This window comes from Cupressus sempervirens, chromosome 6 (genome assembly GCF_028749045.1).
Source record: "Cupressus sempervirens isolate cs-2001-9-10 chromosome 6, ASM2874904v1, whole genome shotgun sequence".
Classification (NCBI taxonomy): Eukaryota; Viridiplantae; Streptophyta; class Pinopsida; order Cupressales; family Cupressaceae; genus Cupressus; species Cupressus sempervirens.
Genome location: NC_143123.1, coordinates 176377267 through 176402618, shown reverse-complemented (window position 1 = coordinate 176402618; position 25352 = coordinate 176377267).

Below are 25352 nucleotides of genomic sequence, written 5' to 3'. Positions count from 1 at the left end.
TTAATTCTCACCCCTTCCCTATTTTAGTGCCATAAGAGAAATGGAGCCTTAAATCTATGTGTGGTGCAACAAAGGTAGAGTTGTGAAGAGCTTTCTTCATGCATTCTTCATTATTTGGCAGTTGAATCTTGCCCCACAAGTAGATAATGCAAGTTTTTTCCATTGAAGTATGGAGTGGGGATCAAGAAGGACATGTTTAGTTTGGAGGGATCTCCAGTACAATCTAGGTTGGAGCCCGTGAGAAGCAACTATCTAAATGCAGAGTTATCTACAATTTTTGAAGTGATGTGTTGGAAGTTTGTGGCTCATGGGGCATGACACTTATCTTCAATAGCCAGTCTAATGGATTATATAAAAAACTTGCATCTTAAGCTCAGTGGGCATCATGCATTATTGACACAATGAGGCATTACACACATCCTTTACTTTACTCATAGGTCAAGCAGAAATGTATCTAAAATACCTCATGTTTTTGTCCCACATTAGGCAAGTAGTAGTAGTTTTTTATGTTTATAATCTCAAGAGCACAACTTCTAAGTGTATTTGAGACATGAGCCTTTTCAAATGAAAGGTTTCTTGTCCATGGAGGGGCCCACCATGGTCAGTGGGTGGACAAAGTCAAAGATATTTTCACCAAATCTTTTAAAGGCCCATCATAGCGTCAGAATGTAAAGGAGGAAGAGGCATGATTCTACGACATTGTCGTATGATCGCGAGGCTAATTTTGAAGGCTCGTGATGCTATGAGAAAGTCAAGAGATCGAAGGTTGATGTTTAAAAGCATATGATGTTACAATTAATAAATTATTCATAAGGTTGCAAGAAATGGAGTTGTGATCATACGCCAATTGTATGGTTGTGATACTACGAAATTTTTGGGAGTTAAATGTTAAGAAATTATGAAAATACTATGAGGTCATTATAAGATCATAATGGAGAAATGGAAAGCTTAGGATCTTATGATTGAGATATGTGGGTCCCACTCTAGGGTACTTTGACTCATGACATTCTGCTACATAGCATCAATAGATTGGAGAGGAGAAGCAAAGTAAGATAAAATGAAATATTAAAATTAGATATTCTCTAAACTAAGCGTACATTCAAAGTGGAATATTTTTAAATGAATTTGATTATTTCAATAGTTCAAACTATACAACATTTTCAATTTTCCATTTAATTTCTCTATTCATGGCTTGAGGTCTGGTTCTTTAGTTTAACTCTAGAGCCATTGTTTTTATCCAAAACATGTAGTATAATATATCATCAAAATTGGAAGAAGATATATTTTTAATTTTTGCAATCAATTTTTACACAGGTATCCATCAGAGTTAGCAATGGGTAGTTTTGTGTTTCTGTGGGCCTCCTCAATGACAATGAATATTTTTTGTTTTTGATAGAATAAGATCAAAATTATATCAAATTTTAATGGAATTAGATACATTGAGCAACAAAAAAGTGTGAACTGGATGTTTTAAAGGCAGATGCATAAGATATGTTTTGTCGATAGAAGTAAGTGGAGTTTAATGATTGAAGGAAGACAAAGACAAGCCAAATTAGATTAGAAAACTTATTCACATCTTATATAATATCAGATTTTCCTGAGAGAATGTTCTTCTCATTTATTTAAACAAATATGTCATATACTCTATAATAGCAATTAATGGGATTTTGATTGTCATTAGATGGAGGAGATTAGGCTTTATAGAAACAAGAATGGAGGTTTTTAGTAGGACACATATTAGAATTAGATTTTTGATCTAAGCCTCTTCTTGTCTATATATTTTGCTTCATTTCTTTTAGTAAGGGTTCTGGTTCCATTTTCTATAGCTGAGAAACCACAAAGTTGGTTCCAATTCTAGTTTGGTTACTGTGAGACCATATTTCTTTAGTAATTTCTTATTTATGAATAACATGTTGTGTTTTCTTTTGAAGTATCCATAAGATCTAGTCATTCTTTGAATATTCTCTAGATTTTGGCATACAAATTATATATTGGTTTGAATGAGATTAATACAAAAGCCTCATTTTCTTAGTTTCATTTTGATTCTCATCTCCTTCCTCTATTATCCAAGGTCCAAATATATAAATAAAACTTTTCATAACTTAGTGAACCCATAGAACATTCATATCCAAGCATGCATCCATACGATTATGTAATCACTAAAACTTGTAGGTTACTATCAAACCAACTTGTAGATATGTAAAGCATGAAACATAACAAATTCATCAACACACTTGACACAATGATTTATGTGGAAACCCAATTTGGGAAAAACTAGTAACATGCTACTCATTTTCACTCTTCTAATGTGATGCCCTGTGAAAGGCCAACTCTATTAAAGGTTACAATACAAATTGTTAAATGTGACCCGGTCAAGGGATTTCAATCACCCTATTAGAAGTGAGCCTTATTTGAGGAATTTAAGCCATTCACTTGGAATTCCACCTAATTAAAGGATTTACAAATGACTGTTAAGTCATCCTTAATCCAAAGGATTTACCTTAGATTGATACAATTGTTAGAGAGTAACAATAGAGCTTTGATCTGATAAAACTTACAACTCTTGCAAATTACAAATCTTTGTTTAGTCCTCAATTATTCTTGGCCTTCATACTTTGCAACTTGGATAGCTTGTCCACCCTTCAAGCATTCATCTCCTTAAGCCTTGTTTCTTAACAAGCCATTATAGACTCTTTTCTTAGGTCACTTGATGAAACAAAACCCTTAATTCCTTCTCTTCCTTAGTTTCTCGCACATGACAACTTTGCTTCATGAACAAACATTGCTATAAATAGGAAATTAAAATATTTGCCACTCATTTTCCATCATCAAAAATAGGTTTTGGATGGATTAGGTAGGACATAATGTATCTACCCCATATCTCATATCTCTTCTAGAAACTTCTCCTAGAATCCATTTGAATTCAAATCAAAATGGTTTACCTCAAAGTCTTTTCCACCAGCTCATCAACCTTATCTTCCACCTGGTTGACAAAATTTAAGAAAACAAACTTGTTGACTTAGATTCAGCGAATCTTCAATCTTTACAATAATGCAATAGCTCAACATTATCAACCTTCTGATGCTTGGTGCATACTGTGTTTCTTGGAATCTATTATAAAATCACCTGGCATCAACTAAAGTTTACTGATGCTTGGCATCAACCAAACTTTACTCAACATCAATTGTCTTCCTTGGCATCCACTAGACTTTCCTTTTACTCAGCTCCAACTAACTTTCTACTCAACTTGCACTATCTTTGCTTAGTGCCTACTATCCACTCGATCAAGCTTGGTAAGAAAACTTTGTGTAACTTGTTTTTCTAAACTTTCTTAGTGTAGCCAACATTTGTAACCTTAAGTAGATTATCAATACATCATGTCATCATTGTCTTAACTAATCCTTGTATTTCATTACATAATCATAACTCAACCTTTCCTCTAGGTGCTTTTGTTACATCTTATTAATCAAATCTTCTTCATCAATCATCTAAGTGATAGTACTTTAATCTTATTAGAAATTATCTTACCAGCAAATAATAGGTTTGACATTAATGACAAAACAATGATTGAAACACATAGTCTTCTTCAACAATCTCCCTCTTTCAATAAGCTCTCTCAATAATGATCTTTTCAATTAGATGTCAAAAATCTCCCTCTTTGGCATCGATGGAAAACTAAATTGATCAACTACGTCAATCAAATGATGAACATCTTGTTCAACCAAATTGAATAGGTTAAAATAGTAAGATAATACCAAAAAGAAAAACTTGTAGCAAAATTTCTCCCTCTATTAGCAACTTTCATCTTTTGATTAGGTTAAAAAACTCTTTCTTATGACTCCTTCTAACTTCCTTCTTGTATCTCCCTCTTTCTAGATAGATTAGCATTTCTCCCTCTTTCTAGCATTCTTCTCTATCTTTTTCATCGTACATGTGTTTTCTTCAGATATTGCTAATCAGTAATAGTCTTCATCTCTTTGACAACAATCTCTAGATACTTCCCGCTTGATACTATTGATCAAGAATATCTCCCTTTGTGATTAACATTCTAGCTTTGATCTATGTCTCTTTTGGTCAGTAAATCGCTCCCTCAGTTCTAGCTCTTGATCAACAACTCCCTATCTATTCTAACTTTTGATTAGTAGAAAATATCCCTCTTTGACAAAAATCCCAAAGGCATATCATCTTTTCATCTTAAACATGCAGATATAGGCTTTTGCAGTTTCTTTAGTTTCTCCCTCTGTTACCTTGCTTGTGACTAATTTGAAGTTTCAGCTCTATGATTACTTTAAGCAACTCCTAAAGTAAGATCCAGTGCATCAATTTGTAACATATGAATATCATCATGTTTGATGCAAATAACTCCTTCTGTTACTTAGATAGCCTTTGACAGGGGTAGCACCTCTAGTTTACCTCTGAGATACTCATGAGCATCCTTAGGTAATGGTTTTGTGAAGATATCAGCAATTTGCTCCTTCTTGTTAACATATTCCATCTTCACCTCTTTATCTTGAAATAACTCTCTCAAGTAATGATACTTGATTTCAATGTGCTTTATCTTTGTGTGCATCACTAGATTCTTTGATATATTGATAGCACTTGTATTATCACAATAAAGTATCACTAGTTCTATGATCTCTTCCTTCATTCCTTTGAGTAGTTGTTTGATCCATACAATGTTTGTGCAATTTGCAGCAACAACAACATATTCAGCTTTAGCAATAGATTGTGAAGTATAACTTTGTTTCTTTCTAGTCCATGTAACTAGTCTCTTGCCTAAGAAAATGCTCCTCCACTGGTGCTCTTTCTATCGTCAATATGTCTGGCCCAATCAGCATTAGTGTTGGCTTTCAATTCAAACTTTTCATTATTCTTGTAGTATAGACCAAACTCTTAAGTTCCTTGTAGATATCTCATTATTCTCTTCACATCCATTAAACAATTCTCCTTGGGATTATTAGAGGATCTTGCAACTATCCCTATAGATAATGCAATATCAAGTCTACTATGTACTACATATTGCAATTTTCCAATCATAGACTTGTACATGGTTTGGTTCACCTCAGTAGAATCATCATTCTTTGACAACTTGTGTTCGATCACCATAGGTGTACTTACTAGTTTGGAATCCTCTAATCCAAAAGTTTTCAATACTTCCTTGACATACTTTGACTGAGTGATGTATATACCATATTTCATCTAATATACTTGCAAACCCACAAGAAATTTGATCTCTCCAAACATAGACATTTCAAATTCTTGCTTCATTCAATTTGCAAAATCCTTACATAAAGCATCTTGACCTCCAAATATGATATCATCAACAAATATTTTAGATTAAAAAATACCTTTGCCTTTCTCTGTCTTTATGTATAGATTGTTGTTATCATCAGTTCTTTCAAATCCAATCTTCACAAGATAGTTATGAAGTCTCTCATAACATGCTCTTAGTGCTTGTTTCAAACCATATAGAGTTTTCTACAGTTTACATACCATGTTCTTATTGTTATCATCAAAAAAAACTTTTGGTTGTTCTATGTCAACTTCTTCCTCTAATATGCCATTCAAAAATGTAGGTTTAACATCAATTTGATAAAATTTGAAATCTTTGTATGCAACATAAGAAAGTAGGGTTCTTACTCCTTCCAATCTAGCAACAGGGGAAAATGTCTCTCCATAGTCAATTCTTTCTTCTTGTGCATATCCCTTGCAAACTAATCTTTCTTTATTTCTTGTGACTTCATCATTTTGATTTAGCTTATTTCTAAATATCCACTTGGTAATAATCACATTCTTGTGTTCTAGTCTAGGAACTAGATTCCATGTTTTGTTCTCTATTTGTTCAATCTCCTCTTCCATGGCTTTGTACCAGTCAACATCTTCTAGTGCATCATTTAATATTTTGGGTTCCTTCAAGCTTCGCAAACATGTTTCATTTTTTAATCTATTTCTTGTCATTGTTCTAGCATTTTTATCTCCAATGATTTTAGTAGCAAGATGATGTCTTTTGACATACTTAGACAATCTTAGTTTAGCTCTTGTTTCTTCATTTTGTCTTTCAACTTCAAAATCACTATGTGTATTTCTATCAAGTATCTCAACATCTCCTCCATGTGTAATAATCTTAGAATTAGAACGTGCATCCACTTTATTTCATAACTCAACATCTAAATGTAGCTCAGTTCTTGAATGTAACTCAATTCCTAAATACAATTCAACATTCATAAGGTGTGACTTGGCAGTAACTGTAACTTGCTATTGATTTTGAACTTGATTTGTAGCATCTTCTTTAGTAGGCATTCCTTCATAAAAGTATACAAATGATTTGTATTCTTCTAGCTTTTTCATAGGTTCAGCCTCATGTACTTTTGTGTATTTATCAATATTCACATTTGCACTTTCTACAATTTTGTTAGTGTTAGTATTCAAACACTTATAAGCTTTAGTTCTTGTGGAGTATCTTGGGAATATACCTTCTTCACATTTTGCTTCAAGCTAGCCATTCCTAAAATCTTTAAGAGTATAACACTTACTTCCAAATATCTTAAATTATTTTGCAGTGGGTGGATATCCATACCATAGTTCAAAAGGTTTCGAATGAGTACCTCTCTTGATTTGCACACAATTCAAGATATATATAGCTTTACTTATAGCTTCTCTCTAGTATTTTAGATCAACATTCTTGTCTATCATGAGTTTTCTAGCATGGCCCATTATAAATCTATTTCTTCTTTTAGCTATTCCATTTTGTGGAGGGGTTCTAGGGGCAGATGTCTATCTTTTGATTCCTTTGTCATTAAAAAACATCTTAAATTCACTTGATGTAAATTCTTCTCCTCTGTCAGATCTCAAACATTTCAAAAATTTACCTATTTTCTTTTTAACTCTTGCCAAATACCACTTAAACATTTGAAAATCATCAGATTTCTATTTCAAAATATCATCTCAGAGTAATCATCAACAAATAGCATTATGTACTTATCTCCCTTGTAGCTTTGTAGCTCAATTGGTCCACACAAGTCAGTATGAATAATATCTAGCATTCCTTTAGTGGTATAAGTTTTACTCTTAAAACTTGAATTTGTCATTTTGCCTAGCTGACATTGTTTGCACACTACATTGTAAGGCTTCTTCAACTTAGGAAAACCTCTAACTTTCTTCAAGTTACTAATACTAACCAAGTTATCAAAAATAACATGACATAACCTTTTGTGTGAAAGCCATACATCCTCAAATTTTACAACAAGACAAGTAGCATCCTCTATATCAAGATAGAATAGATTACTTCTAGTTTGATCACCTTCTCCAATAAGTTTCTCATTTGTGTCATATATCTTGGCAATCTTGTTTTCAAATTCAACCTTGCATCCCAAATTGTTTAATTGTGACACACTCAATAGGTTATAGTTTAGTCCTTCAACATAGTAAGCATTGTCACATGATATCTTATCTGTGAGTTTGATAAAACCTTTTCCTTTTATCAAACATGGTGCATCATTACCAAATCTTACACTATTTCCATCATAACAATTTAGGATAATGAATTTACTTTTTTCTCCAGTCATGTGATGTGAGCATCCATTATCAATGATCCATATACCATTTTTGTTCACACAAGTCACAAGTGTAGTTGCCTCATCCTCATTAGATTCATCCTTCATTGTAACATACACCACTTCATCATCATGTTCATCATAATCATCATATTTATCCTCTTTAGCAATGTAGCATGACTTCTTTCTTTTATCTTTGTAATCTTTTCTATCATCTTCTCTTCTAATCTTCTTCTTGTCACCACCTCTGTAGTTCTTCTTTTGTGTACATCTTGTAGCAATATGACCAACCTCATTGCAATTGAAACAAATGATGGATAACTTACCTTTGAACTTGCCTTTACCTCTATGGGATTTTTTTCAATTAGTGCTTCTAGTTGTTCAACATCTTCCTCATCCGTATCACTATCACTAGACACATATTTTATCTTTGCCTTCTTCTTCTACTTCACCTCATCAGAATCTTTCAATAATAGCTTAGCTTTGAAAGAAAATTCAAGACTCTTAGGTTTGTAATTATCAAAGTTAGATAGCTCAAAAGTACTCAGTCTACCTACCAAACCTTCAAGTGTTAGATTATTTCTTGGAATACATCTTAGTTCCTAAATTGTAGAAAATCGAATAGCATAAATAGGCAATAATGTTCTCAAGACTTTTCTTAACATAATATCATCATCTATCTAACCAATGGTTCATTTTATTGCACTAACAACTTCTTTTATTCTAGCAACATATTGAGCAATATTCTCACCTTCTTCCATTCTCATATCATCAAACTTACATCTAAGACTCTTAGATTTGGCTCTTTGAATTTATTTTCTCCTCCATAGATGGTGACAAGGGCATCCCACATTTTCTTTGCACTTTCAAGACCTTTTATATCATTAAATTTGGCATAGCTTAGGGTAGAGGCAATCTCCAACATTGTATGATTGTGCTCTTTCTTCTTCTTCATATTTTCAGTAGTTAGAACTCCAACTGGATCAACATATTCCATAGAAATGGTACATTTTGCATGATCTCCAAGTCCTCCAAGATGTAGCTTCATCAAAATTTTCTATGTAGTAAAGTTATCTCTATTGAGCTTGGGAACTTCTCTTTTAGACATCTCGATCTTTGTGCTTCTAGTACCTTCAAACTAGTCCTCTTAAGCAGATGGCTCCAATATTAATTTTTGGAATACTTTAGAATAACTGAGGGGTGAATTAGTTATCCAAGGTGCAGATGTATAAATAAAACTTTTCTTAGTGAACCCATAAAACATTTATATCTATGCATGCATCCATAAGTTTATGCAATCACTAAAACTTCTAGGTTACTATCAAATCAACTTGCAGAAATGTAAAAAATGAAACATAATAGGTTCATCAACACACTTGAAACAATGATTTATGTGGAAACCCAATTAGGAAAAAACTACTAGTAACATGTTACTCCTTTCCACTATTCTAAAGTGATGCCATGTGAAAGGCCAACCCTGTTAAAGGTTATGATACACACTATTAAATGTGACCTAGTTAAGGGATTTCAATCACCCTATTAGAAGTGAGCCTTGTTAGAGGATTTTAGGCCATTCACTTGGAATGCCACCTAGTTAAAGGATTTATAAATGACTCTTAGGTCAACCTTAATCCAAAGGTTTACCCTATACTGGTACAATTTTTAGAGAGTAATAGTAAAGCTTTGATCTAATACAATTTAAAACTTCTCTTGTAGATTATAGATCTCTATTTATTCCTCAATTCTACTTGACCTTCATACTTTGCAACTCTAATAGCATGTTCACCCTTCAAACATTCATTCCTTAAGCCTTCTTACTTAACATGCCATTGTAGACTCTTCTCTTAGGTCACTTGATGAAGCAAAACTCTTAATTCCTTCTCTTACTTAAGTTCTCACGCATGACAATTTTTCTTCATGACCAGACATTCCTATAAATAGGAAATTAAGATATGTGCCGACTCATTTTCCATTGTCCAAAATAGGTTTTTGATGGATTAGGTAGGATAAAATTTATCTATCCCATTTTTCATATCTCTTCTAGAAACTTCTCCTAGAATCCATTTGAATTTGCCTAAAAATAGTTTACCTCAAATTCTGTACCACTAACTCATTAACCTTATCTTTCACCTAGTTCACAAAATTCAAGAAAACAAACTTTTTGACTCAGATTTACTAAATCTTTGATCTTTAAGATAATGTAGAATCTTGATATTATTAACCTTCTGATGCTCGACACATATTGTGTTGCTTGGAATATATTATGAAATCACTCGGCATCAACTGAAGTTTATTTATGCTCAACACCAACTAAACTTTACTTGGCATCAACTATCTTGCTCAACATCTACTAGTCTTTGCTTTTACTCAACTCCAACTAACTTTCTACTCAGCTTGCACTATCTTTGCTTGGCACCTACTATCCACTCGGTCAAGATTGGTAGACAAACTTTGTGTAACTTATTCTTCTAGACTTTCTTAGTGTAGCCAACATTTGTAACCTTAAGTAGATTATTAATACATCATATCATCAATAACTTAACTAATCATTGTACTTCATTACATAATCATAACTCAACCTTTCCTCTAGGTGCTATTGTTACATCTTATTGATCAAATCCTCCTCATCAATCAACTAAGTGATAGTACTTGAATCTTATAAGTAGTTGTCTTACTAGAAAATAGCAGGTTTGACATCAGTGACAAAACAATGATTGAAACATATAGTCTTCTTCAACAATCTCTCTCTTTCAATAATCTCTCTCTCTCTCTCAATAGTGATCTTTTCAATAAGATCTCAACATACAAAATTTTTTGTTTAAGAAGAAAGAGCTTAATTCATTTTGCAATCCCTTAAGGTTGTATGTCTGGATAGATTTTCTATTGGAACAAAGAGCCATGTAAATGCTTATTTACATTGACAAGGTTGTAGGTTTCACTAGGAGGATATCCAATAAGTATGAGAGTTCTTATGAAAATAGATGTCTATTTGTAAGGTAGATAGATAGATTAGATATCTGAGTATTTTGATTACCCATGTGTATGTTCTGACTTAGTTAATGCCCAATGGATAAGGGACTAACCAGCTTAGAGATTACATGTTTTTATTGTTTCATACTTGGGTTATGCTAATTAAAATATTTAATTGAATATATTTTCTCTTTATGTTTTAGAACTAAAAAGGAGTTACCCTCACTTAGTTTATCAAGTTCATGTGACCTGTTAGTAGCTATTTCATTTCCATGAATGTTTGCATAAACATAGAAGATTCAAGGGTTTTTATCTATTATCTAGATTTAGTTATATGCCTTTACACTTGTATCATATAAGGAATCTAAATTCCACCTGCTAGGTCTTGTAAAGCCTAAAGAAGAAGAAGGAGAGTAAAGCCTTACAGTTGGTCCTGGTGTCTGACTAGGTGCATTGACCATGGTAATTAGCTGCCCCTAGGTGTATGTGTTCTTATCACTAGGTTATTCAAAAACTATTAATTTAGAAGCCAACAAGTCAAAAGAGCTTTCAATTTCCTAAACATTTGACCTAATTTGATAAGGAGTGCAAGCACACATGGAGATTTTGTTGGTAGCAATAGATCTAATGATTACATGATGATCAAGGAAGGTATTGATCTGCATATGAAAAAAGAGACAGAATGTATGGAAATTTTTTTTTTTGGACATGTAAAGATTTTGGCCATTCTTTGTCTAGATGTCCTAAGAAAGTAAGAAAAACTAGAAAATTTTCATTATCTGATGAAGATGAAGAATTTAAATCAAGTATGGAAAGATTCTTGAATGAGTGCGATGATAAAGATAATGAGCTTGAATTGGTTAAGAAAGAGGAAGTGATAGAAGAGATAGCTTTGGTAACCATTGTTGATTCAAAGGCTAACCATGAAAAAGTGGAAGTTATCATTGATACTAACAATGATTTGTAGAATGGGAATTAGATTGAAGAGAAGAGATTTGAGCCTAGAAGAGAAGAAAGAGTTGAGTTGACAATCCTAGTAGAAGTATATCAAAGAAGATGAATGGGTGAGGTAAAGTTGTGAGGAACAAGGCTAGAATTGTATGCAAAGGATATTCATAATAAGAAGGCATAGACTACAAGGAGACATATACACTTTTAGCCAGAATAGAAGTAGTAAGGATGCTCCTAGCTTATGCAGTGAATAAGAAGTTCAAGGTTTATCAAATGGATGTTAAATCAGCCTTTCTTAATGGAGAACTTGAAGAAGAGGTATATATTGAAAGCCTAAAGATTTTCCTTTACCAGAAGTCAAAGATGTGGTATACAGATTAAAGAAAGATTTATATGGTCTAAAGCAAGCACCTAGAACCTGGTATGCAATGTCAGATAGTTATTTAGCAAAGCATGGATTTGCTAAAGGTATGACAGACAGTAACTTGTATTTGAAAGAAATTGAAAATGGTTCGCTGATTATTATAATATGTGTTGATTACATCATTTTTGGAGGTAATGATGAAGCAAGTGATAAGTTTGCTAAAGAGATGAAGAATGAGTTTAAAATGAGCATGATAGGAGAAATAGATAAAAAATCCTAATATTGTAGATATAAGAGTGATGGTATTGTCATTTCTCAAACTAAGTACTTGAAAGATTTGTTGAAAAGGTTTGGTTTGGAAAGCTATAAACCTATTGGTACACCTATGATAATCAGTCACAAGTTATCTAATGAAGATGAGACACTTGTAGTAGAGAAGAAGAAGTACAAATCCATGATTAGAGGTTTATAATATCTAAATCACACTAGACTAGTTATAGAAAATGTAATTAGGATTGTAGCTACATATCAAGCTAATCCTAAGGAATATTATTTTGTAGAAGTGAAGAGAATATTTAGATATTTGAAAGGGACATCTAATTATTGAATTTGGTATGAGAGATTGAGTGATTTCACTCTATGGGCATATACTGATGTGGGTTGGGTAGGTAGTGAGGATGAAAAAAATAGCACCAGTGGTGGAGAAATCTTTCTTAGAGGAAGATTTGTTTCTTGGATAAGAAGGAAGTTTGATTATATTTAATAGAGTACCATTGAGGCAAAGTATGTTGGAATAGAAAATAATTGTAATCAAGTTATATGGATGAAACATAATGTTGAAGGATATCAGAATTGAGTTTGAATAACTTTTTATCATTTACTATGATAACATAGGTATAGCAAGTATGTCTAAGAATCCTATATTGCATTCTAAGACTAAGCATATATCTATTAAGTATCATATGCTAAGAGAGAAAGTAGAAGGAAAGGAGATCAGATTAGAGTACGTGAGTACTAAAGATCAAATTGTAGATATCTTGGTGAAGCCTTTGCCTAAAGATACATTTGAGTTCTTGGGAGGTATGCCTGGGGTTATGTCTCTTCTTACTTTTGACTAGATGATGCAAAGAGTGCATTAGTCTAGTAGTACGAAGCACTATTGTTAGCTTGGACTGAATGTTGATGCTTCCCATATGGGGGAGTATCTATGATGATCTAAGTCACTAGGTACTCTTGGTATTTGGTATTAAATAGTGTTTTTGGACACTCGAGCTAGTTGATGAATTAGTGCAACATATTGGTAATTGGTACTTTACAATTGGCATGTTGTAACATTGAGATTGAGGTCTTTGACATTGATGTCAATGGGGGAGAATATGCATGAAAAAAATCTCCTAAGGTCTGGGGGAGAGGTATCTTTTTAGAGAGATTTAAAAAGATGCATGTAAGAAGACAAGAATATGCATATGATGTATTGTGAATTGTTTAGTATGAAGCAAAAATTTTATATATGAGAAGAAGGAATATGCATATGTGTGCATCTATTGTGTTTGAGATTCTTTTTAGCATGTAGACAACTGAAGTTGGTCATCAGCAATGATAGAACACTATTTTGTATTCTTGGAACTTAGTTTTTTTTCATCTATGTTGCCATCAATGCCAAAGGGGGAGATTATTAGCATGAATGTTGATGATACTACTTTGGAGGAGTGTCCTAGGCATTGGAGAGTATTGACATGTTGCATTCATGATTGTGTTTTTCATTAACCTTAACATAGCATAGTTTCTATAAGGACTGGCTAAGTATTAAACAAAGATTTTGATGGTACAAAAAATGGTTTGATTTTTTTGTGATGTGTAGTTGCAGACATGTTTGGTATAGTTTCCTAATCACGTGGTCAAGTGTGCAATGTTTGATTCGAAGATGTATGGAAGTTGTACCTGATTTGCAGAGAGCAGTGGGAAATTAGATCCTAATTCTTGTTTATTAGCTTACATCTGAGATGTAATAAAGAGATACACAATTAGGAAGTGAAAAAGGACAATCAATTGATGACATTAGCTAGTGCACAAGCCCTAATATACCATGTGTGAAGTTTTGTATAGACTATGAGCTAACAGTGTTATTGTAATTGTAACTAATTAATTTTGTTCATATAATTAATTGGGAAAGCCTCAAGATTGACTCAAGAAATTATTATCAAGATATGGTATAAAGGTAAGATGTTTTCCTTGATTTTAAAGGGTGTATTCAAGTATTCTGATTTTTTTTGAAGTGCAAAGTGCAAAAAGGAGCAGAGTGCTTATTAAATGTGAGAAAGTGATCCAAGGGATTATTGGATGCAAGATTTGTGATCTAGTTACAAGATTAGAAGGAGAAAAGGTCTAGTTGATAGGAGAGAGAAACAGGAAGGAACAATATAGTATCATTCTATTATTTTTCAAGGAATAATATATAGATCATTTGGACAGTGGGTGCATTGGTCTTTCCTAGGAAGTTGTTTGGCTTATGGGTCTAGTTGTCTTCCACAACTCCTAATAGGTTTGGCACAACTCCTAATAGGGTTGGAATCTCCTAATAGGGACTCATATGTATTGAGTGTATCTATAGACTCCTAATAGGGTCTATCCTCTAACAAGGAGTATTTATATCAGTACATCTTGTGGGTACCATCCCCACTAGGGTTTTCCTTCTGATCAAGGTTTTCCCTAGTTAACATATATGGTGTTAATGTATATGAGTATCTTTTTGTGGTTTCAAATTATATTATTTATATGGTTAATTTTTTTAAGTTGAAAATTGTGATAATAGTTGGATAACTGATTCAACCCCCCCACCCCCAGTTATATCAGTGGATTATATATTCTAACATCAAGATGAACCCAATTTTCTATTTGGATTTAAAAATGGATCCATTAAGTCAAAAATAGGTCAAAAGGGTATAAAAGGGGTCCAAAAGGGTAGATAGATATGATAATATGATTAACCCTTTGTGATGATAAGATAACAAAGAGACATACAAAAGCCAAAAGTAGAAGACAATATTTGATTAAAAAGAATCAATAGGATAAAAATAGTTCACCAACATGTCCATAAAATATGAAGAAGACTCTCTCAACATTAAAATGCAAAGCTAATCTAAATTGGAAACCCTAAAATACAATCTAGTATGCAAAGTTGCAATTACAAGGGTTATATAAGTTGGTCCTAGTTTTTATCATCAAGCCTTATTAGGGACAATGGAAGATCATACAATCATCACCAGTATAAACTATGAGGATATGAATATGATCTATATCATATAGAAATGTGGGAACCTAGACTAGGCATCAAAGACATAAAGGTCAAGATGATGGTGCAATTAGATTCTCTCAATTTAATGTAGTAAGATTATGCTCCCATCTAGAGACAAAATGTCAAGATGGCTATAATTAAGCATGAAATTGCAAAAAATAGTCAAAGATGATACATTGTAGGTCCTAAGTGTCAAGTAGGACAACCAAGATGCTCAAGACACCTAAGATCAACAAGGTTTACCCATAGGAAGAAAGAAATAGAAAACATGCCCCATGCCCCTAGTCCTCTAGTCAATGACATCATTGAGATACTATTAGAGAGGGAACACTCAAAAATGAAATCATCATAGAAAACACACAAAGAGAAACAAAGACAACAAATCTCAATCAGTTTTATTGTTTAAGTGTGTGCATCAAAGTTAGATGACTATCACTTTAGGCCTCAAGTATGCCAATAAGAATTATCACAACATCCTAGACTGTAGCTAAAGTATATAATAAGTGTTCAAAAAAACTCAATGTCAAGGGAAGTGTTAAAAAATTCCATTGAGTGAGTTTCCAAATAAAATTCAACACAAATGAGAGAGTGAGCAAGCTATACAGGTTGTGTCCCTTAAACATAGATGACAGTTAGTTCCAAGTTGGGAAAGGTATTGCATGAGGAGATGAATAGTTAATGAGTGCAAAGTGAAAAGTTGCTAGACATAGGTACAAGGGTCTCAAGTAGCATATGTTCCAAGTATTCACCTCTTGGAAAGTTTTACTACTTCTTAATAAACTTCACATAATTTATTCTAGTGTCAAATAAGGTATAGGGCATGAAAGTGTAGCAAGATTGTGGATAAGAAAATGTTAATGTGAAAGGAGTATGAAATGAGATTACCCAAGCTAGGGAAAGATAGCCATACAAAGTATTTTTGGGCAAGTTAAGAAAGCCATGAATGGAGATAGCATGTATGATAAATAGATAGCCAATAAGCGAGATAGAATATAAGATGAGTAGTATAAGAAAATAAGAATTTGATAGCATATAGTATAAGAAGTGGAATCCAATAAGTGAGATATCATATATGATAAGAATTAAAATCTCATAAGCAAGATAGCATATAGTATAAGTAGTGGAAGCCAATAAGAGAGATATCATGAACATGTGTATCTAGGAGAGTAGACATGTAAATAGGCCTATGGGAACCATGTTTTCTTTATGTGATCATGACCAAGGGGTCAATTGGATAGGATAATGATAGGATAGAGAAATAAGAATGAATCTAGATATGAAGGCTATGAGTGAATGAGAAAGCACAATAGAAAAGATAATGGATAAGATAGCCAATATGCAAGAACAGCTCAATATTTTCAAGATAAAACAGAGAAGGGGGAATAGATGGATAGTGGAAGAATTATGCATGATGCTTATTTTGTATGTATTCATCATGGAAGTTATCTAAGGTGCCACAAGAAGTGGTTTTTACTATAGGACAAATTTATTTCTTGTTACTTTTTCTTCCAAGGTGCCTATTTACTAGGTTTTCACCAAGGCACTTTTTTCTCTTTTTTATTATTATAGATTTTTAGATAGAACGGATAGTGCTCATGTTGGAAGGAAAAATCATGATAAGCGGTGACCGTAGAAAGTTATACTCAAATATTTTGATAGGGTGATAAAAGGGAGGTAATAATAGGAAGAGCATATAGAGGATAAGAATTCATTCATTGGAATGCTAGAAGGAGGATGGATAGTAGGTAAGTGTATGCTTGAAAGGATTCCATAAGGGTAGGTGAGAAACTTGAAAAGATCAACATTGACTTACACCTTGAAGGGTTGTAAAATGATGGAGGAATCATGGAGGAAATAGCTATAGGTTTGGATGTATGAGATAGCAAGAGATTTTTGGAAGAAAACAAAGCATAAGGTTTTGGAAACTTTTGAGGAAGATATTTAGAGGAAGATGGAATGAAATCCTTTCAGAGCTTGAATATCAACTTTGGTTTATTTTCAAGATTCAATTATTTCAAAAGAGACTTGGGAATCCATATAGCTTTTGAGTTTTATTTTACTTTGAGTTCTTTAGAATGCATTTATTTAATGATGGATTTAGGAACCCATATTTTCTTTGATTTTATTTTTTGGATAGTAAACCCTTGTGGTCTCTTGAATGTTTTTCCTCTCTTTTCCTTCACATCTCAATTAGATGGGACATAATGATCTTCAATTATAGATGGATTCATGTGTTAATTATTGTGTTGATCATCCTAAATTCTTCCAAAATAATTGGAGTTTGTGGATGAAGAAGGCTTATATGGTAGATTTAAATGAATGGGTGGATATGAAGGGTTCAAGGATGTGTATCTTTTTTTATCTTGAGGTATAATGAGAGAAGTGGAGGATGACCTAGGAGTGAAAGTAGGATATGGAGAAGTATAAGTCACCAATATAGATGACAGGTTTGAAGGCTTTAGCTTTGATGGATAAGGACCAAGGATAGATATAGAAGATACAATAGAATGTTGGATAGGGATATCAACATCTTTAGAGTGAGAAACATGACCAAGGCCATTAAGAGAATCATTAGTATATTTGATAGTAGAAACACCTTTGATAGGAGAATTTGAACCTTGACCATAGTTTTCAAGTTGATATCAAGAAGTAAAACAAGAAGGGATAATTTGATCTTGACATGTTTCTTCGGACAGCATAGGCATAGTGATTTTCTCGTAATTTTTAATAAACTCAATGGATATAGTAGAAGTGATATCCTAATAATACTTAATATGTAGAATAGATATAGGATATGATGGAGTGACATCTTGAAGGAGATGAAAGGGTGCTAGATTGTGATCTTTATTTATAGCTTTATCTTTTTGATAGTCCTCTTGACATGGAGCCACTTCTAAGGAAAATGGAGAACAAAGAAGGTATAGGGGATTTCTTGGAGTAGGGATAGTAATTATAAAATCATATGAAGTTTGAGTATTTTTATTATTAGTAACATGGAAATGATTTGTAGTGAAGTGAAGATTAGCTTGAGGTTCTTTTAGAGGTAGCCCTTGTGTTATGATTAACCACTAATAGCAATAACAATTACATGAAAATATAATCAATATCAGAAAATAATAAATCACATAGAAGAGAACACAACAAACAAGGATTTAATGTGGTTCACTTACTTCATGGGATATGTCTACAAATAGAAAGTCCAATATTATTATTATTTAGTGATTACAATCTGCAATCCCTTATAGTTCAATACCTACCACAAGAAGCTACAATCTCATTATACATTTTAAAATCCCTAAGCCTAAGAATTTTTATAAAATATTTTTTCACTTAAAAATTTATGGCTAGAATAAGTTGTCCAACAGAAAATAGCAGCCAACAACATTTTCAATAGTAGGGGTTTTTTCTACTTTGGGGATGGTGCCCCCAAAAAACCCCATAGAAATAAGCTAGTAGAACCACATTGATATAAGCTTCTAAGTCTAATAAGGCTCGACATCAAAATAATCTCCCACTTGGAGAATAATTAGACTCCATAATAATAACCTCCCACTTGAATACTAATCATAGCACCACTAAACCTATAACTCCCACTGGAATATCAAACTACCTTGGATTGAGGTTTTTCTTTTATTCTATTTAGGCTAGAAGACCAATCATAGATGAAGAGGAGTTCAGCTTCTCCCTTATTAATACCTTGGTAGACATATTTTTTGGATTACCATCTATATGTATCTTCTCCAACTTTAATTGTCCATCATGCAAAACTGATCAAATGAAATGGTACCACAACTATATGTGTTTTGTCTTTGAATGTAGAGCAAAGTTATACTCTAGCTATTTCTAAAAAAATAATCATCCCTCTTTGGATGTCTCAATTATTCCATGAAGAATTGAATCCATATCATATTTTTGGCTACCTCTATAAAAGCAACATACTCTACCTCTATAGTGGATAAAGCATTAATCTTCTACAACTGAGAAGTCCATCTCACTATTGTCCTACCAATAGTAAATACATAACCTATATTACTCCACCTAGCATTAATATCCCCTACCAAGTAAAAGTCAACATATCCCTATAAATCAATGGTAGAGACCTCAAAATGTAAACACTTACTAGAGGTTCCTCTCAAATATCTGTGAATTCATTTGACTGCATTATAATGGTCAAGTCCTAGATGACTTATACCTACAAACCACTACCATTACATGTGCAATATCTAACCTAGTACATAACATGACATACATCAATATTCCTATAGATGAAGCATAGGGTAAAGGTCAATTTTAAATGATCAAGTAAAGGTGTACTAAAAGCTTTAACATTCTCCATAAAGAAATGTTGCAAGACCTTTTCAATACAATCAACCTAAGATAATCTCAATTTTTTGTTCTTTTTATTTCTTCATATTTTCATGCTAGGGATTTGTTTTTCTACCCCCACATCCTTCATAGAAAATAAATGTGCTAACTATCATTTCAGCCCCTTAATTTGATCCATGTTAGGCCCAACTATAAGAATGACATCAACATATAGGCATTAAAAAATATAGTTTTCATCATCTACCATCTCAAAGTAAACATAATGATCAAAATGACATCAAGTATAACCATGCTAATGCATAAAATTGTCAAATTTAAGATACCATTATCGAGGTGCTTGCTTCAAGCCATATAAACTTTTCATCAATCTACACACTAAGTTTTCCTTATGTTTGACCTCAAATCCCTATGGTTGTTCCATATATATCTCTTCATCCAAATCACCATTAAGAAAGGTTGTTTTAATATCAAGCTACTCCAAATGAAAATCTTCAGTAGCCACAATACTTAAAACACTATACTTAGAAGTCATTTTAACAACAGGAGAAAATATCTAATCAAAATCAATGCCCTTTATTTGTGCAAATCCTTTTACAACTAAGTTATTCTTACATATTTTCTTACCTCCATCCTCTTATTTCAACTTGTAAACTCTTATATTTTGTAAAGCCCTTTTACTTGTAGGCAACTTTGGTAAATCCCATCTCTAGTTTTTCAACCAAGATTTCATTACTTATTTCATTCTAGACTCCCACTAGATATTTGTATCCACCTATAAAAATTCATCATAACATTCAGGTGTTAGCATGAATGTTGATGGTATTCCTTTGGGTTAGTATCCTCAAAATTTCTAGAGCATGTGGAATTTTTAAACATGATTGACATGTTGCATGCATAATTGTGTGTGTCATTTATGTCAACATAGCAATATTGTTGTGAAGACAAGAAGACTAGTAAACAAAGATTGAGGTCATAAAAATTGATGTTTAGGTCAAGTGTAGTTAAGGATGTATTAAACACTATGTCCTGATGATGAGGCTAAGTGTGCATCATAAGCAAAAGACATGCAGAAAATATCCTTGATATAGAGAGTATTACATAGGTCCAAAGTATCTGAGAAGAAGTTTTTGATGAATGGATTATATCACCTAATAAAGATAGAATCATGATATGTGAAGTTAGACAGTGATAGATAATAGTCTGATGATGATATAAACAAGTGCACAAGGTCTAGAGTCACACATGAGAAACTATAAAGACTATGAGAAAATAATGTTATGTAACAAGAATATAATTAATTATCTTAATGTGTTCCTCTTATAACTAATTGGAAAAGCCTCAAGGTAGACCCATTGAATTTTTTTGAGGACATGGTATAATGGAAGGTATTTTTCTTGATTGCAACTATGCCTTTATGATCGAGATTAAGCAAGAAAGAATAGAGTATTTGGTAAATTGTGTAAGTGATCCAAGGGATTATTGGATCTAAAATTGGTGATCTTGTATTGAGATCAAAAGAAGAAGAGTAGCTTGGTTGTCAAGATGGAGGAAGAGGAAGTACAAGTATGTTTCATTTATATTATTTTGCAAGGAATAGTATGGAGATCATTAGGATAGTGATTTTTAGTGATTTTACTGGTCTTGCCCCTAAAATTATTTGGATAGTGGATCCATATTCTTTCTACAACTCCTAAAAAGGTTAGCATAACTCCTAATATGGTTGGAATCTCCAAATAGTTATTCAAAGTCTCCTAACAAGGACTCATATGTATTGAATGTATTTCATTAACTCCTAATAAGGTTTCATCCTCTAACAAGGAATATTTATATTAGTACATCATTTTGTATGTACCATCCCAACTAGCATTGTCCCTCTGATCAAGAGTTTCCTTAGTTAACATATATGGTATTATTGTGTATGAGTGTCTTGTTGTGGTTATTGATTATATTGCTCATATGGTTAAGGATTGATAATGTTGGTAATTGTTATAAAAGTTGGATAACTGATTCATTATATTGATGGCCTTTACTTTCTAACAATTAGTTTTAGATCATCAAGTCCTCGAAGAGAAATCCTAATAGCTTTTGGAGATCAATGGTGAGTCACTTGAGAAAATAAATTCCTAAATTTGATGGAAAAGATGAAGACTCATTTGCTATGTATGGGTACAGGATATTGGCTTTCAATAAAGAATGAAAAAGAAATTGTGAAAGAAGGAAATCTTGAGGATTGTTGTGAAGAAAAATGAGATTTATTTATGTGTAATATGTGAGCCATAGAAGCACTCTTCTCATATCTTTCTAAAAATGAATATAGTCGGTTAAAATCACTAGAGACATCTCATAAAATTTGGAAAGCTTTAGAATCTACTTTTGAAGGAGATAAGCATGTTAAAAGAATGAGATTACATAATTTGATATATTTGTTTCAAGATTCTAAAATGATGGAAGATAAATTTGTGAGAAGCTATATTGGTAGGATATCTAAGATTATTGCAAAAATTATTTCTTGTGAAGGATATAAAGAAGAAAATAAGATTGTATGAAATATTTTGAAAAATTTGACACCACCATTCAAGCAAGTAGCATAGATGATTGAAATTTGGATACCCTACACTTAAAAGTTAACTAGGGATACTTTTATTGGAAGATTTTGTAAGGAAAGTCAAGTGCAGAAACAGCTTCCTACACTAATCTCATAAGGAAAGTATGATGCAAATCCTATTAAAATCTTCTACACTTATAGATTCAATATCATGTAAACAACAATATTGCAGCCAACCATGCATATAGAAAATAGACAGAGAAAGGAACACGTAACACAAGGATTTTCTGGTGGGGAAAAACCTTTTGGTAAAACAACCCCACCCCTTCAGAACCTACACAATGTATTATCTTCAACACAAGGTTACAATACACTTGCAATGCAAGTTCAACATCAACAACCAAAGACTCCAGTAGCTACTCGTAGTACCAACAATACACCCTTTTTGCATCACATCGCTTCACAACCCTAAAAATGCTTATAACATGCGCTTCACTTTAGGGCTACTCCCAAAGGTAAACCATATTAGGGTTTTACCATTCTCCGAGAAAATAGGAACCCCAAAAAAAATTTTGTGTACAGTACTCAAATATCTTAGTTGCCACATGTCTTCACCTGTCATTGAATCTTCCTAACATAGCTCTTATGTGTCATAAGAATTCATCATAACCATTTTAGTCATGATCTCCTTACACACAATTCAAGATGTTCACACATCAACATTATTTGCAAGAAATACATTTTACAAAATAAATAATAATGAATAGGAATTATACAAGGTTGAGACACCTTATTCCTAACAGATTGGAAGCTTTAGAATCAAGCTTGAGGAAATCTCAAGAATTAACAAAAATGGAGACACCTTTCAATGCATTAAGTATTCATGTTTATTTATCTAGAAGTTCAAGCGCCTATGGTAGTAGCAAATCTAGATATGAAAAAGATAGAAAGATTGAAAAAGATATAGCCTTGCTTGTGAGAATAGATCTAGATGGTAAGAAAATATTTAAATGTCAGACTTGTAATGAATTTGGTCATTATGCTTCTATGTGTCCTAAAAGAGAGAAAAAAATATAAAAGAAACTTCAAGCCTAGAATACCTAGAGATTGTTTGTGTGGAAATTAAGATGATGAATCTGAGGAAAGAGTTCAAAGTGAAAGTGATGATGAGTTATGATTTGTGGATATAAAATAAGTGAGTTTTAAAATTGAAACCAAAGAGGAAAAATCCCTAGTTTCTCAAGTTGAAAAGAAATTTGATTGGATTATAAATAGTGGTTGTTCACATCATATGACTATTGATATGAACAAGTTTGTTAAATCTAAAGATCATGATGGAGGAATTATTAGAGATGGTAACAATGTAACTTGTCACATCATAGGGATTGGATCTATTACTCTTGATGGAAAGACTAACACTGATGATGTTTATTTTCTTGATGGTTTGAAGTTGTTGGATAGTTGGTTGACAAAGGTTACCATTTGTAGTTTATATAGAAGAATTGCATTATCAAAGATAAGGATGCTAAGCTTATTGGAACTAGGACAAGATCCATAGGTAATGTGTTTCAATCAAGTCCTACTGAGATGACTTATTTGGTTGCAAAAATGGAAAACAGTTTGTTATGGCATAAAAGGTTTTGTCATATAAACTTTGATAATATTGTGAAGGCTAGTAGTACATTTTTAGTTAGAGATTTTCCTAGAATTATGAAGCATGCTAATGTTGTTTGTAAGGAATGTATAATGGCTAAGTAGAAGAAGATTTCATTTTCTAGCAAGAAGCTCACTACTATAGAGAAGTTAGAGATAGTTCCTATAGACTTGAGTGGCCCTACCAAAACAATAAGTTTCTATGGAGAAAGGTAATTTATGATTTTTGTTGATGATTTCACAAGAATGATGTGTTTCTTAAGGAAAAATTTGAAGCATTTAAGAAGTTTAAGATATTTAAGAATAGAGTTGAGAATGAATTTAGTGTAATAATTAAATGTTTGAGATTAGATAGAGCTGGAGAGTTTACTTCTAGAGAGTTTAACATGTTTTGTGAAAAAAATGGAATTAATTGGAAATTGTCATAACCCAAGACTCTTGAGAAAAATGGGATAGTAGAAAGAAGAAACAAATCTATATCAGAGACAACAATAGCAATTATGTTTTAAAATGATGTATCCAAGACATTTTGGAGGGAAATAGTCGATACAATAGTATACACCATGAATAGAGTGCACATTAGAAAACATACAAACAAGACCCATTATGAACTATGTTTTGGTTATAGACACTCAATGAAGTATTTCAGAATTTTTGGAAGTAAATGTTAATGTTATCTCTAAAATTTGTGCCTTGGTTGTATCCTAAGAGTCAATCCCTTTGAGTAACATGGAAACACTCTTGAGGTAGTGGTTGTACCAAAGGTAGGAGTGAATCTTCAAGTTATAGATTGGCTCCTTATGATGCTTCACCTTTTTTCTCTTTGAACATGAAATTAAACTTGGGATGGAAAGGGGTAGAAGAAGTACTAGAATTGAAACCTGAGGCTAAGGTGATGCACCAAACACTAAGATGAAAATACTATTGAGAAGACATGAGGGAAATTTTCCTTAATGGTTAAGGGTGGCACAATATTGATCTCAGAAGATAGTCACACATAAATATTTCACAAGAAGGATAGACCTTAGATAAGATTTTAAAGGGAATGATAGCATTCACAATTTGAAAACTTGAAAGAAAGCAAAAGTGTCATGACTTACAACCTGTATCAAGATTCAAAACCACAGTTGTAGATAAAGACTAAGACACAAACTTAGGGACTTGGAAATAAATCATAAGAGTATATAAGATTAGTAACTTATACCACAAAAATAAAAATAATAAAGGCCTTGAATGGTTCCTTTATTTCTAGCATCCAAGGTGTTTCAACAACATTCCACCAATCAGTTACAAGTAAGCTTTAGAGAAGTATGAAGGACTCCTAAGAGACCATGATAAGATTAATTTTTGTTAAAAAATGGAACCCTTTCTACAAATTTACAACAGCTTTTTATAGAGTTTACGAATAACTCAAATATTACATTGAGTTCAAACTCTAACTAGGTAGAGTTGAAATTATAGAGAAGAAATAATTGTTGATTAGAGAAAAACATGATCAAATGCACATCTCCATACTAGAAGATATGATCTTTTATGTGAAAATCTAGTTTTGAAAAGATAAAAATGGTGGGCATTAACATTCTAATTGGGCAGAAGGACAAGCATAGGGTTGGGAAGACAAAACTACATTTAATGGGCATTGAGAACACCAAAAGAGTAGTTACGGATGATCTAAGAGATCAATTTCCATTAAAG